A 13,325-nucleotide genomic window follows, 5' to 3' on the forward strand; every position below is an offset into this window, starting at 1 on the left:
CACTCTGTGGAGACCCATCTCTGAGATCTCAGCTCCCAGGGTAAAGCCAATTGGCCACTCTACCATGCTGCATCTATAACAGCCCTTCCATACTGTGGCGACTCAGCTCAGAAGATAAGGAAGTGAACTGCTTGTTCCCCTGACACCACACCTCTCTCTTTGTCCACCCTCAGTCCAGCTATTTCCTGTCTTAAAAATGTTTTTTGTAGCTAATGAAAACAAAAATTTTTCTGGTGCAACAATATACATGGTGGAATTCTAGTGCCGATTGGCAAAAATACATATCAGGCAAAACAATTGCTCAACCCTAGTGCTCATGAAACTTTCAGCTATAATTACAGTTGGAAGGAAACTGGGGGGCTGATTTATTAAACTGCAACTCTTGGGGGTCAGTATTTTATGACACCAAAAATCCAAAAAAAGTTGTGGAAAAAAGGCAACGTTTCTGGGATATATTATGTGACAAAACTACAATCATTTCAAATACAAAAATAATCCAGCTAAAACCTGTTGAAATTATGGAAAAAAATCAATGGCATATTTTACAACTGGAAGATCTTTGATTTGTTTTTTATAGGGATGCACCAAATCCACTATTTGGGATTCGGCTGAATCCCGAATCAAATCCTTATTTACACCTGCAAATTAGGGGCAGGAAACAAAAAGTGAGAAAACATTTTTACTTTCTTGTTTTGAGATTAAAAATCACGAAATTCCCCTTCCCGCCCCTAATTCACATATGAACATTAGGATTCAGGTTCGGTTCAGCCAGGCACAAGGATTCGGCCGAATCCCAATCCTGCGGAAAAAGCCCGAATCCCAAACCGAATCCTGGATTTGGGCATCCCTAGTTTTTTTATGTTGTGCGACAATACAAAAAAGTAATTGTATGACAAATTAAGTTGCGTTTTTGCTGCTTTTCTGTGACTTTTTGCCCATTGTGTTTTTTCCATTTGGAGTTTAGTTTTGGTTTCAAAAACCTCTAAAACCACTAAACGGAGACAGTTGATAAACAGGCCTCAGCATCAGTTGGATGAGTAGCTTGTCCCAAAACTAACATTTTAGTGTAAAAATAGCACCCAAAGCACCCGTATTATCTGCTATTTAGCAGATAAAATCTATTTCAAGGACATTCTTCAATTAAATGAACACTTGAATTGATAACAATGGGGGCTGGTGAGAAATCCTAAATAAAACAATAACATACATCGTTAAGATGTTGCTAAAGTTGCTATTTTTTACATCTCACATACAGTTCTATAAATACCATTTTAATACAATAATAGGATTTGCATCCACATATTTTGCTGTGTAAAGTAATATTCATTGGCATCTTCTACTCGCCGAGCCTCATTTATTTTCCTGCATCTCTGAATGCTTATGAGTGGGAAAAGTCGCGATTGCTCTGTAACATCATCCGAGAATTCTCATGAAAGATTTGCCTTCAGTGACCAGATTGTTATGAGACCGAATAGAATATCTTCATTTTCTAAGCTGTAACTTTTTAACGAGGTCTCAGACATTGGAGAACTCTAAATCCATGTTTGTTCAGCATAATGACAGTTTAATGACTACTGACCATGGAGGCAGACGCAATATTATAAAAAAATTAAAAAAAAAAGAAACATTTTAGTACACGGGGAATATAAATAATTGTAATAACTCAATTAGCATCACTAGCAGTCACAAAAAACAACCTGATATAGACATGATTGCTGTAAATCAACGCCCTTTGAATAAAGTCTGCCTCAGTATACAGATTTAAATGTTTTGGGATCATAGAAATAAGATCCTGAGTGACAACACTAATAGATGTTATGGATGGCAAAAAATATCTGTCAGCAGATGCTTGGAACCAAGGCAGAAAAGTACTTCAAGGCAACAGCAACCCTTCATTAAATGCAGGCACAGGCGGAGGTGATTTTTGTGCTTGTGAAGTCTACTTAACCCATTCCTTGTTTTGGTTTTACCTCTCTGCTTATATCCTGTAAACACAGGGCATGCATACCTCCCAACTGTCCTGTTTTCTGTGGGACAGTCCCGATTTTGACAGCTCAGCCGGCAGTCCCGGGTTTGTTACAGAAATGTCTCAACTTTGGGGCAGATTTGCTAACTGGTGAAAATTTGCCAGCGTCCACTTTGCACCCAGCGCAACACTTCGTCAGGCGAAAATTCGCTCAGACAACGGCAATTCACTAACATGCGGAGTTTCGTACTGGGCGTCGAATGCTGGCGACTTTTCGATATCGGTACTTCGCTAATGCGAGCGTTTCAAAGCCAAGATATGCTGGCGTTCATTTCTGCCTAGGGAAAATTCGCTAGAGATCTTGCACTCAGGTAAACTCCATATTAAAGTTGTATGGACTTTATGTTATATGTTGCAGCAAATACTTTACATTTACACTGTTCATTACATAAGTCCAGGGAACCTTAATAAAGACAATCAAGTTGTTATAATGCCCTACACATGAGCCCACTGTAAACTGTTAGAAAATGTATGGGGGAAACCGGTTACCCAAAAAAAAATTGTATGGACTTTTGCAGGCTATCACTCGGAAAAAAGGAAAAGTCGCCAGCGTTTTTTGAACTTTGATGCATTTTTCACTCACAGAATGTGATGTAAGTAACAGAAGATTGGGGACTCTCTATGTACTCCAGTGCACTTCGACTGGTGTGAGGTGGCGAAGGCAAGGTAAAATCCGAATTTTTGTGAATTTGCAGAGTAATGTCCATTTGCCAGAGCGAAAAGTCCCCTGGCAATAGAGTGCGAATCACCGCTAGCGTCTGTCTCTTTCGCTAGAGAATTTGCGCCTGCACCCGTTAGTAAATTGGCAATGTCCCTGCGGGCGGTAGCGCTACCAAATTGAAGCTAGCTTTAGCCACTTAAATCTGCCCCTGTCTCTTTGATCTCCTACACTGACTCGGGAAAAAGATACAAAGTTTCTTAAATGTAATTAAATTAAGAGCCTTGTTGGCAGGGAGCCCAGAACACTCAACAGCTGTACTTTGATACTTTTGTAACAATTTAAGATAAGCAAAGAAACAATTAGTGATTTGTCTAAACTAGAAAACTGGGCAGCAAACTGGAAAATGAGGTTCAATGTTGATAAATGCAGGTTATGCACTTTGGCAAAAATAATATAAATGCAAGTTATACACTAAATGGCAGTGTGTTGGGAGTTTCCTTAAATGAGAAGGATCTAGGGGTCTTTGTAGATAACACGTTGTCTAATTCTGGGCAGTGTCATTCTGTGGCTACTAAAGCAAATAAAGTTCTGTCTTGCATAAAAAAGGGCATTAACTCAAGGGATGAAAACATAATTATGCCTCTTTATAGGTTCCTGGTGAGGCCTCATCTGGAGTATGGGGGCAGTTTTGGACTCCAGTCCTTAAGAGGGATATAAATGAGCTGGAGAGAGTGCAGAGACTAAGTGCAACTAAACTGGTTAGAGGGATGGAAGACTTAAATTATGAGGGTAGACTGTCAAGGTTGGGGTTGTTTTCTCTGGAAAAAAGGCGCTTGCGAGGGGACATGATTACACTTTACAAGTACATTAGAGGACATTATAGACAAATAGCAGGGGACCTTTTTACCCATAAAGTGGATCACCGTACCAGAGGCCTCCCCTTCAGACTAGAAGAAAAGAACTTTCATTTGAAGCAACGTAGGGGGTTCTTCACAGTCAGGACAGTGAGGTTGTGGAATGCACTGCCGGGTGATGTTGTGATGCTGATTCAGTTAATGCCTTTAAGAATGGCTTGGATGATTTTTTGAACAGACATAATATCAAAGGCTATTGTGATACTAAGCTCTATAGTTAGTATAGGTATGGGTATATAGAATTTTAATTAAAAGTAGGGAGGGGTGTGTGTATATGGATGCTGGGTTTTCATTTGGAGGGGTTGAACTTGATGGACTTTGTCTTTTTTCAACCCAATTTAACTATGTAACTATGTAATTGTAACTATTTAAGATAAGCAGGTCACTTGGGAGAAGTGAGACTCAGCTTTAAGGGCAATTCACTTTCATTAGCAAAACTGTTAATAACATAAAACATTGCACCAAAACTCCCAGAAATGAGTTCAAACTTTCATAACCTACCAAATTGTGTAACATGGGCATGGTAATTAGGGGGTGTGGCCATAACTATTTGTCAGTCTTTTCATTTTTTAAATGTTGGGAGGTATGGGCATGTCATAGAAGAAAGATAAATTAGTGTGCTGTACTGTATTTAGTCTATGATAGCGAACGATATCACCCCCTCCCTCCCCCCCCCAGTAGCCTAACAACAGAACAATGGGAAGGTAACAGATAACAGCTTCCTGATACAAGATACCAGCTGCCTGGTAGATATAAGAACAGCACTCCAAAGTAAAATCAAAAAAATTGTGTTGGTATTCTTATGGTATATTTACTGTAAGGGTTTGACTTCAATTTTATACACATGAGTGATGAGTGATGTCTCTGCAGTGAGCACAAACATTTTTTTCTTTTTTTTTGGTGTGTTACCAACATTAATGTGGACATGGTCTTAAACGTTCTTGAGATAACATGGTTGTGGTTTAAATGGGTGTGGTTTAAATGGGTGTGGTTTAAAGAAGAAATCAACCTGTGAGGAAAAAAACCCTCCCCCAGGTAGACTTCCCTCCCCCCGTCCCCCCAGGCTAACTACCCCCCCCCCGGGAAAAGCCCCATACTCCATACTTACCCCTTGGTGCAGATTCTTCCAGAGGAGTTCCACGCGTCCATCTTCTGCGTCCTCTGTAAGATGACTGGGAGATCGGTATTTCTGTGCATGTGCAGTTGTAGCAGTTTGCCGGTTTGCGCAGCTGTACATGCGCAGAATTACACGGAAATTGCCGATCTCTCAGTCAGCTTACCAAGGACACAGAAGATAGACACGTGGAATTTTGCTGGAAGAACCTGCGTCGAGGGGTAAGTATGGAGTATATATCTCCCCAGGGGGGTAGTTAGCCTGGGGGGACGAGGGAGGGAAGTCTAGCTGGGTGGGGGATAGGGATTTTTTTCCACCACAGGTTGATTTCTCCTTTAAAGGGGGAGTGGTCAACAATGGCTTCCATTATTGGCCCTCCACCACGTAGGCCCGAAAAATTCTGGCCCTTGCTACCACAGAAGTGGGGCAGCACTCTTTTAGGGTATCCCACTATCCTGTTAAAGGAATCCTAAAACACCAGAACAAATACTTAACAAACGAACGATAATTTATATCATATTAAGTGGCCTATTAAAAAGTCTGTAATATGTTTATGTAAATATTGCTCTTTTATATCTCTTACCTTTAGAGTTGCCACCCGGCCGGTATTTTACCAACCTAGCCGGTGTAGCTGCCGGTAATTTGTAATACCATTTACAAAATCCATTGCCTGCCGATGAAAACTTACATTTTCGTCGGCGCCCCGCCCATGGCTCCGCCCATGGCTCCGCACATTTAATGTGCTTTGATACTTACATTGATCCCATCTCTGTAAACAGCAGCCATGACATTGCCTAAATAGTCATGAACATACTTTAAGGGTGTTATTTATTAAACTCCAAATGCAAAAATCACATATTTTTATAAAATCTGACTTTTAAAAAAAATCACAAATTTTTCGGAATTTATTAAACCCCATGGATGGAAACATTTGAATCAGAAAATCAGGCATGTTGAGGTTGCATATAAGGCAATGGGAGAAGTCCCAATGATTTTTTGATGTTTGCTGGGTTTCGTGCAATACCGCGAAGTTTTCTGAGTTTTCGGGCAAGAAACATAAGAAATCTGAGTTTTCGGGGTGAAAAATCCAAAAAAAATTTCGGGGAAAATGTAATAATGAATAAGCCAGTGAATTTTCATGGCAAATTTGTGAATTTATTTGCCAGCGACGAAAAGCGGAAATTGGGAGCGAATTTGCACCTGGTGAATAAATTCGCCCATCACTAGTTGGGACCAAGTACAAGATACTGTTTTATTATTACATAGAAATAGGAAATCATTTTTAACATTTTTAATTATTTGACAATAGAATCTACGGGAGATGGCATTTCCGTAATTAGGAATTCCGTGGATAGCGGGTTTCCGGATAACGGATTCCATACCTGTACAAGTGAAACCATACAATTCAAATGCATGTTTTACCTCCAGTGCATTATGCCGCAGTTAAGAGGACACTGGAATTCCACTACATAGTATAGATTTGATAGAGTTAAATGTGTCCCACTGTGATAATGTATTATCAGCACAGAGAATTCATTGGGTAACCGCAGGCTCCTGAGAATGTTGAGATACCAGGACCCAGAAAAGATAGAAAACAATAGAGAGGGGCAGGCGGTCGTTTCAGCACTTTGTGAAAACCATCTTCCTGGGAAAACCTTGTTATCTGGGCTGTTGATGTGAATTAGCCTTTCATTACACAAGAACATGTAAACATCAGGTCTGATTCTCTGAAATTCACTTACTACCTGCCTCCTGCTGCTGTTGCTCTGCAGAAAGATCGCCTCTCAGAATAAGAAGTAAGAATACTCATTTTTCTGTCATTTCACTGTGAGCCCATTTGGGTTTGTTTTACTCTGCAAGTCATCTGTAAATTTTGGGGGGGGGTGGAAAGAATAATTCCAGAGGCATATTTGGGTGTAAAATGTATTCATATATATGGTGTCCATCCTAAAATAGAGTGTCAGTTGCTAATTAAATTGGTAAACAAAAACTAACCGCATGTCTTAAAAACAGTTTTTTACTCAGTTTTCAGTATGTATCCATAAAGCTCCGAATTACGGAAAGGCCATTTCCCAAATATTACATTTTAACCAATAATTTAACTTTTTTTTTTTTTAATTATTTCCTTTTTCTCTGTAATAATAAAACAGTACAATGTACAATATATAATTAATCCTTATTGGAAGCAAAACCGTCTTATTGGGTTCATTTAAAGTTTACATGATTTTCTAGTAGACTTAAGGTGTGAAGATCCAAATTACAGAAAGATCCATTATCCGGAAAACCCCAGGTCCCGAGCAGTCTGTATTGTATGTCTGGGATAAAATGTTTTCTCACTAGCAGTGTTTATTCACAGAGCTTGCCATGACATGCCATGTTTGAGCGTTCAATTAATTCTGTCCATCACATATATTATGCTATTTATGTATTTTATTAGTACAAACTAAAATCTAATGTATCAGAGGCAAAACCAGACTATTGGGTTTATTTAATGTTTAAATGGTTTACTATAGACTTAGGGGTTTATTTATCAAAGTCCGAATTTATCTCAATATTTTCTGCTACAAAATCCGCTCTGGTTTTTTTACACTTATCTACTATTACATTTTCCTGAAAATTTGCTATGTCGGAAAAAATCTGATTTTCGCAAATTTTTCGGACTTTTTCATTAGATTTTTATGATTTTTTCATAATTTTCACCTGAAAACTCAGAAAACTTAGGGGTATTGCCCGAAAATTAGCGCACATCAAAAAATCCTTGGGACTTCTCCCATTGACTTATATGCAACCTCTACAGGTCTGAGATGCCGGATTTTCAGATTCAGACTTTTCCATTCTCGGGGGGGTTTAATAAATTCCAAAAAATTGTGATTTTTTTTTAAAATGGAAAATTTTATAAAAGAAATATCAAATTTTTTTTGTGATTTTTGCATTTGAAGTTTAGTAAATAACCCCCTAAAGGTTTGAAAATATTAATATAAAAGTGGTAATAGTAATAAAATTACGTAAAAATTCATTTTCCTGGAAAAACCAAAGGTCATTCTGCATAACAAGTCCCATACCCATGACTTTTCAAGTCTCAGTGAGCACAGCCCCGATTACATTCTCTCCATTTTATCTCATTATCATTCAAACACATATGTAATATCCAAGTTACAGTTTAACATTTATGTAAATATGCCACATTCCAAGTATATTAGCAGATTTAGGAATGATTTCTATACACTTAAATAGTCAGACATATGGTTTTAAGGTTATAGACACGTAATTGCTCTTATCTGCTATAGTGTTGCAAGTGAACTCACCCAATGCATAATAATGACTGATAGTGAGACTGGACCCCTCTATCTACTGATTGGAAGCCTCTGCCAAGTTCAATCACCATATGCACAGTAATATAAATATATACCTCTGTTGGATGTCCAGTTTTCATAACCAGGAAGACTTACGTAATAGGATTATCACTTGAATTCCTGAAAGAGCTTATGTGATGTTCCCTTAGGGCAGGACTACACGGGCGATTCTGCCTCAATCCAACGTGCTGCGTGACAGGTGTCACATCGGATGCGACAGAAATAAAGTAAGTAATGCCAGTGTCGGATCGTGTCACATTGTTGATCGGACGCAACACGACTGTTGGATGCAGACGCAGTGTGCAGCATCTGCATCCGACAGTTGTGTCGCGTCGCATCAACGCTGCGACACGATTTTGCGCAGCACATTGGATCGCCCATGTAGTCCTGCCCTTAATCTGCTTTTTAGAGGCATCTTGCATTGATTTCTCATAACCAGGCTTTAACAGCCATACACAAATTAAGGCTAATTATGGCTTTCTGAATTGTTAGCTTCAAAGGCAACATTGCAGAACAACAACACATGGGTATTAACAGTGGCGTAACTACTGGGGGAGCAGGGGGTGCGTTTGGGCCAGGGCCCGCACCCCCTTAGGGCCCCCCGGCAGCTTGCGGGCCACTTATTCCGGTCGGTTCCGGGCGTATGGAGGGGGCGGGGGGCCCAGCTGCGCATCCCGTGCCAGTTACGTTGTTGGGTATTAACAAACATATTTAAAGCATTGGGATTATTTTCTAACATGGTTTGCATTAACCAAAGGCCTTAGGTATTTGGGCTCTTATGCCCTTAATCATATGCACCTATTATTATGGGAGCAGGGTCAGACTGGGGGGGTCAGAGCCCACCGGGGCTGACACATCATGGCCCCCGCACCCCCCAAGAGCCCCCCTACCCAGTTGCAGTCCTCCCCAGCAAACCACATTCTGCCCACTCGGAGCATACCTACTTCATGGAGCGAGTGAGCAGGCGGGGCAAGTGGGTGGAGTTGGAGTGGGAGGGGCAAGTGGGTTGAATGGATGGGGCAAGCAGGCAGAGTGTGCCAGACTTCAGGAGTGGAGGGGGTCTGGGCTGGGAGGGCCCACTCAGATGCTGTATGGTAGTAAGAGCACAAAATGTGTAAGGCCTTGGTCCTTCTTCCTGTTTCTATATGTGGAACCAATAAACACTGTGATCTAAAGACTTAGTTGTGTCACTTTACAAGTATAAAAGTGACAAGACTTTTATAAGAATAAAAGTCACACAACTAGGTCTTTGAATTAGGGATGTACCGAATCCAGAATTCGGTCTTTTTTAGCAGGATTCGGATTCGGCCAAATCCTTCTGCCCAGCCGAACCGAATTCAAATCCAAATTTGCATATGCAAATTAGGGGCAGGGAGGGGAAATCGCGTGACTTTTTGTCCCAAAACAAGGAAGTAAACATGTTTTTCCCTTCCCACCCTTTATTTGAGTATGCAAATTAGGATTTAGTTCAATATTTGGCCAACTCTTTCGCAAAGGATTTGGGGGTTTGGCCGTATCCAAAATAGTGGATTCGGTGCATCCCCCTTTTTAAATCACAGTCCAAGGCCTCACACATTTTGGGCTCTTACTCCTATAATCATAGGACGTAAGGGCCCAAAATGTGTAAGGCCTTTGTCCTTCTGCCTGTTAAGTGTTTACATGATACAACAAACCAATCCTATAACTCCTTGTCACAATGATTTTGATACAGAGACAATAATGAGAAATAGTATGCAGAGACATGTTCTTGAATTACAATTCCGAATTTAATTTACAAATCAGGTTCACTCACAAAAGGTATAAATGGGGAAAAAAATGAGATCTGATCAAATGAAAACATGCAGGAGCATGTGCCCTGGGTTCTGTAACACAATGGATGAACACATTCAGTTTTTGTATTTAAATCAGTGTAAGGGTTAAATAAGTGTAGAGGTAAACATGCCCGAACATATGAGCTTATTTACAGTACATACCAGCTATGGAAAGAGACTACTATAGCGCTGAGGTGGCTAATTATTGGGTACCTAGTTTACAATCAATCCGTTAACTTTCCTGTTGTGTAAATGGTGCCCGAAATATCAGAGAAATATTCTGTAAGGGCAGGTAATGCAGAAAAGAAACCCCAAGCTCCTCAGCCCCAGTAGAGTAGCAAAATCATAATCATGCAATGAAATGGCACCAAGATCTTTATATAAGAAGGGAAGCGGGAAGCCAAATTCTGTAACTGCTAAATACTTATATTCTGGCTAAGGCTACTGCCATTTTTCTCTACTTTCCCACTTATGTAATCATCATCATCATCTAAATACAGACTTTCTCTCAGTTTACAGTGACCTGGCTTTACTTGTTCTCAGATTTATTTTCCCTATTTAACTCTTGATTGATCTTCAGCAAAGCTGGAAAGTAGCCATGATAGTGGAGTGCCTGGTAACTGCCAACAGGATCTTTGTACCTGCTGAAAATGTGCTTAGATGAATCTACAATTATCCTACTGCATGTATGCATTCAAACAATTCCAGATGTATTTGTAAAGAACTAATTTAAATAATGCAAGTAAAACATGGATATCATATAAGAAATATAAGAATCCAAACATGAATCAATTTTTAACTATACTAACCCTAACCCTAACACACTAATACACACTAACCCTAATACACTAACCCTAACCCTAATACACTAACCCTAACCATTATAACCCTAACCCTAATACACTAATACACACTAACCCTAATACACTAACCCTAACCCTTATAACCCTAACCCTTATAACCCTAACCCTAATACACTAACCCTAACCCTAACTCCTAGGGGCAGATTCATTAAGGGTCGAATTTCGAAGTTAAAAATACTTCGAAATTCGACCCTCGAATTGAAATCCTTCGACTTCGAATATCGAAGTCGAAGGATTTAACGATTCGAACGATTTTAATCCAACGATCGAAGGAAAATCCTTCGATCAAAAAAAGGTTAGCAAACCTATGGGGACCTTCCCCATAGGCTAACATTGACTTCGGTAGGTTTTACCTGCCGAAGTAAAGGGTCGAAGTTTTTTTTAAAGGGGAAGTACTTCGACTATCGAATGGTCGAATAGTCGAACGATTTTTCGTTCGATTCGTTCGAATTCGAACGAATTTAACCAATTCGATGGTCGAAGTACCAAAAAAATACTTCGAAATTCGAATTTTTTTCATTCGAATCCTTCACTCGAGCTTCATGAATCGGCCCCCTACTGTATGTATGCATTCAAACAATTCCAGATGTATTTTTAAAAAACTAATTTAAATAATGTAAGTAAAACGTGGATATCATATAAGAAATATAAGAATCCAAACATGAATTAATTTTTAACTATACTAACCCTAACCCTAATACACTAATACACACTAACCCTAACCCTTATAACCCTAACCCTTATAACCCTAACCCTAATACACACTAACCCTAACCCTAATACACTAACCCTAACCCTAAATCCTACTATATGTATGCATTCAAACAATTCCAGATGTATTTGTAAAGAACTAATTTAAATAATGTAAAACATGGATATCATATAAGTAAAATAAGAATCCAAACATGAATACATTTTTAACTATACTTAGAAGCAAGCATAAAAACATGTTCATATCACATATATTCCAGGCATGTTATTATTTTATATATATGATATACCAAATAAATGACTAGACCCACTAGACCCTTAGGAAATGCTGTTCTAGGCTTTAGTGCCATCTTCAGAAATCTGCAGTGCACTGCAGTAAACAGACAGAAGAAAAATGACAGTTTATATTTAGTGATGGGCCGAAAAATTTATGAATTTACAGGGAAATTCACGAAACAGCGAAAAATGTGCGAAACACAATTTTTTTCGGACTCGGCGGATTTTTCAGTGGTGAAATTAATTTGCTTGTGGCCAAATGCGGAAACTCGCCTCGAATTTGTCTGCCGAAATTATTCGCCCATCACTATTTATATTGTCTTTACAATTACCTTGCCTTTATTAAGCAATACAGTTAAAAAAAATACATAGTATATTATATAAAATGATACAACTTCCCCTTTACAAAAAATTACGTTCTAGTGATGTATTGTTTTGCAATTAGTCTTATTTTTTTTATTATGTGTGGTTTTTCAATTATTTAGCTTTTTTTTGTAGCAGCTTTACAGTTTGTAATTTGGTTGCTATGAATGAGAGGTTGAGAGAATAAGAGGAGAGGGCCTACATAGAAAGGTAAGTAATAAAAAGTAAAATTGTAGCCTCACAAAGCAATGGTTACTGGGGTTAGTGACACCAATCTGAAAGCTGAAAAGAGGCAGAGGATGGCAAATAATTCAAAAACTACAAAGAAGAAAAAATGCAGACCAATTAAAACGTTGTTTAGAATGGCCATACTATAACTTACTATAAAGGTGAACAACCCCTTTAAGATTGCTGAAAAATCATTTAACCCAATAGGATTTTTTGCCACCAATATGGATTAATGCAGCTTAAATACCATCAAGAACTTTTACTTTTAACTTTAGAATTTTATTTGGTTAAAATGCAGTCCAAGAGATTTAGTGATGGGCAAATTTCTCCTGTTTTGCTTCGCCGAAAAATTAGCGAAACACGAATTTTGACGCTCGTGTCAATTTTGACGCCGGCGTTAAAGTCAAAGGAAAGAAACCAACTGACTGAGGATATTCTTATATCTGTATTCCTATTTATCTGTATTTGTATCACAATTATCCTGTCTGTAATCCAAACATTTAGTTTTGCCAAAGAAATAACAGTTTCTCTGTTGTTTAGCAACAGAACCTTTTAAAATGCTTCTGCGCTGTGCCTTCACAATTAAAACCTTCATTATGGCTCTCACAGCAGGACAAGTCTTTCTCATTCTAGCTAGGAAAATAGGAATATCATTTTAGAACATCCAATATTTGGCCTTTTTTTTATATTATTATTAAAACATAATTATGCCTAGCAGAGTGCATATTAGTCTCCTGGTACTACCAATCACAAATTCTGGGCAAAAGAGAGACCTTGAAATACTTCTCCATTTCCCTGGTTTTCCTTTTTCCATCCCTTGCTCCCAGCATGCAACATGCTCCTACAGACCTTTGGAACAAACAAAGCACTTACCCCTGTTATATACTGGTAATGGTGCCAAAGGGAAGAAGTTCAGAGATCATGTAATAAACCCCTTATTTTTTTTGGGGGTTTGGCACTCAAAACATTATACGGAACATGAAAAGCTGTAACAGCAAAAAAAAA

At 38.8% G+C, this 13,325-nt stretch overlaps 1 protein-coding gene across 1 annotated transcript in view; it reads left to right on the forward strand.

Moving 5' to 3' along the window:
• The first annotated feature begins 6,359 nt into the window (after positions 1 to 6,359).
• The window catches only part of mmel1.S (membrane metallo-endopeptidase-like 1 S homeolog), a 118,151-nt gene continuing 111,185 nt past the window's right edge, over positions 6,360 to 13,325 (forward strand). Inside the window, exon 1 of the mRNA XM_041571511.1 lies at positions 6,360 to 6,432. The gene's annotated coding sequence lies outside the window, so the exon portion shown is untranslated. The remainder of the gene's footprint in view (positions 6,433 to 13,325) is intronic.

The sequence above is a fragment of the Xenopus laevis genome, chromosome 7S (genome assembly GCF_017654675.1).
Source record: "Xenopus laevis strain J_2021 chromosome 7S, Xenopus_laevis_v10.1, whole genome shotgun sequence".
In the NCBI taxonomy this organism is placed as follows: domain Eukaryota; kingdom Metazoa; phylum Chordata; class Amphibia; order Anura; family Pipidae; genus Xenopus; species Xenopus laevis.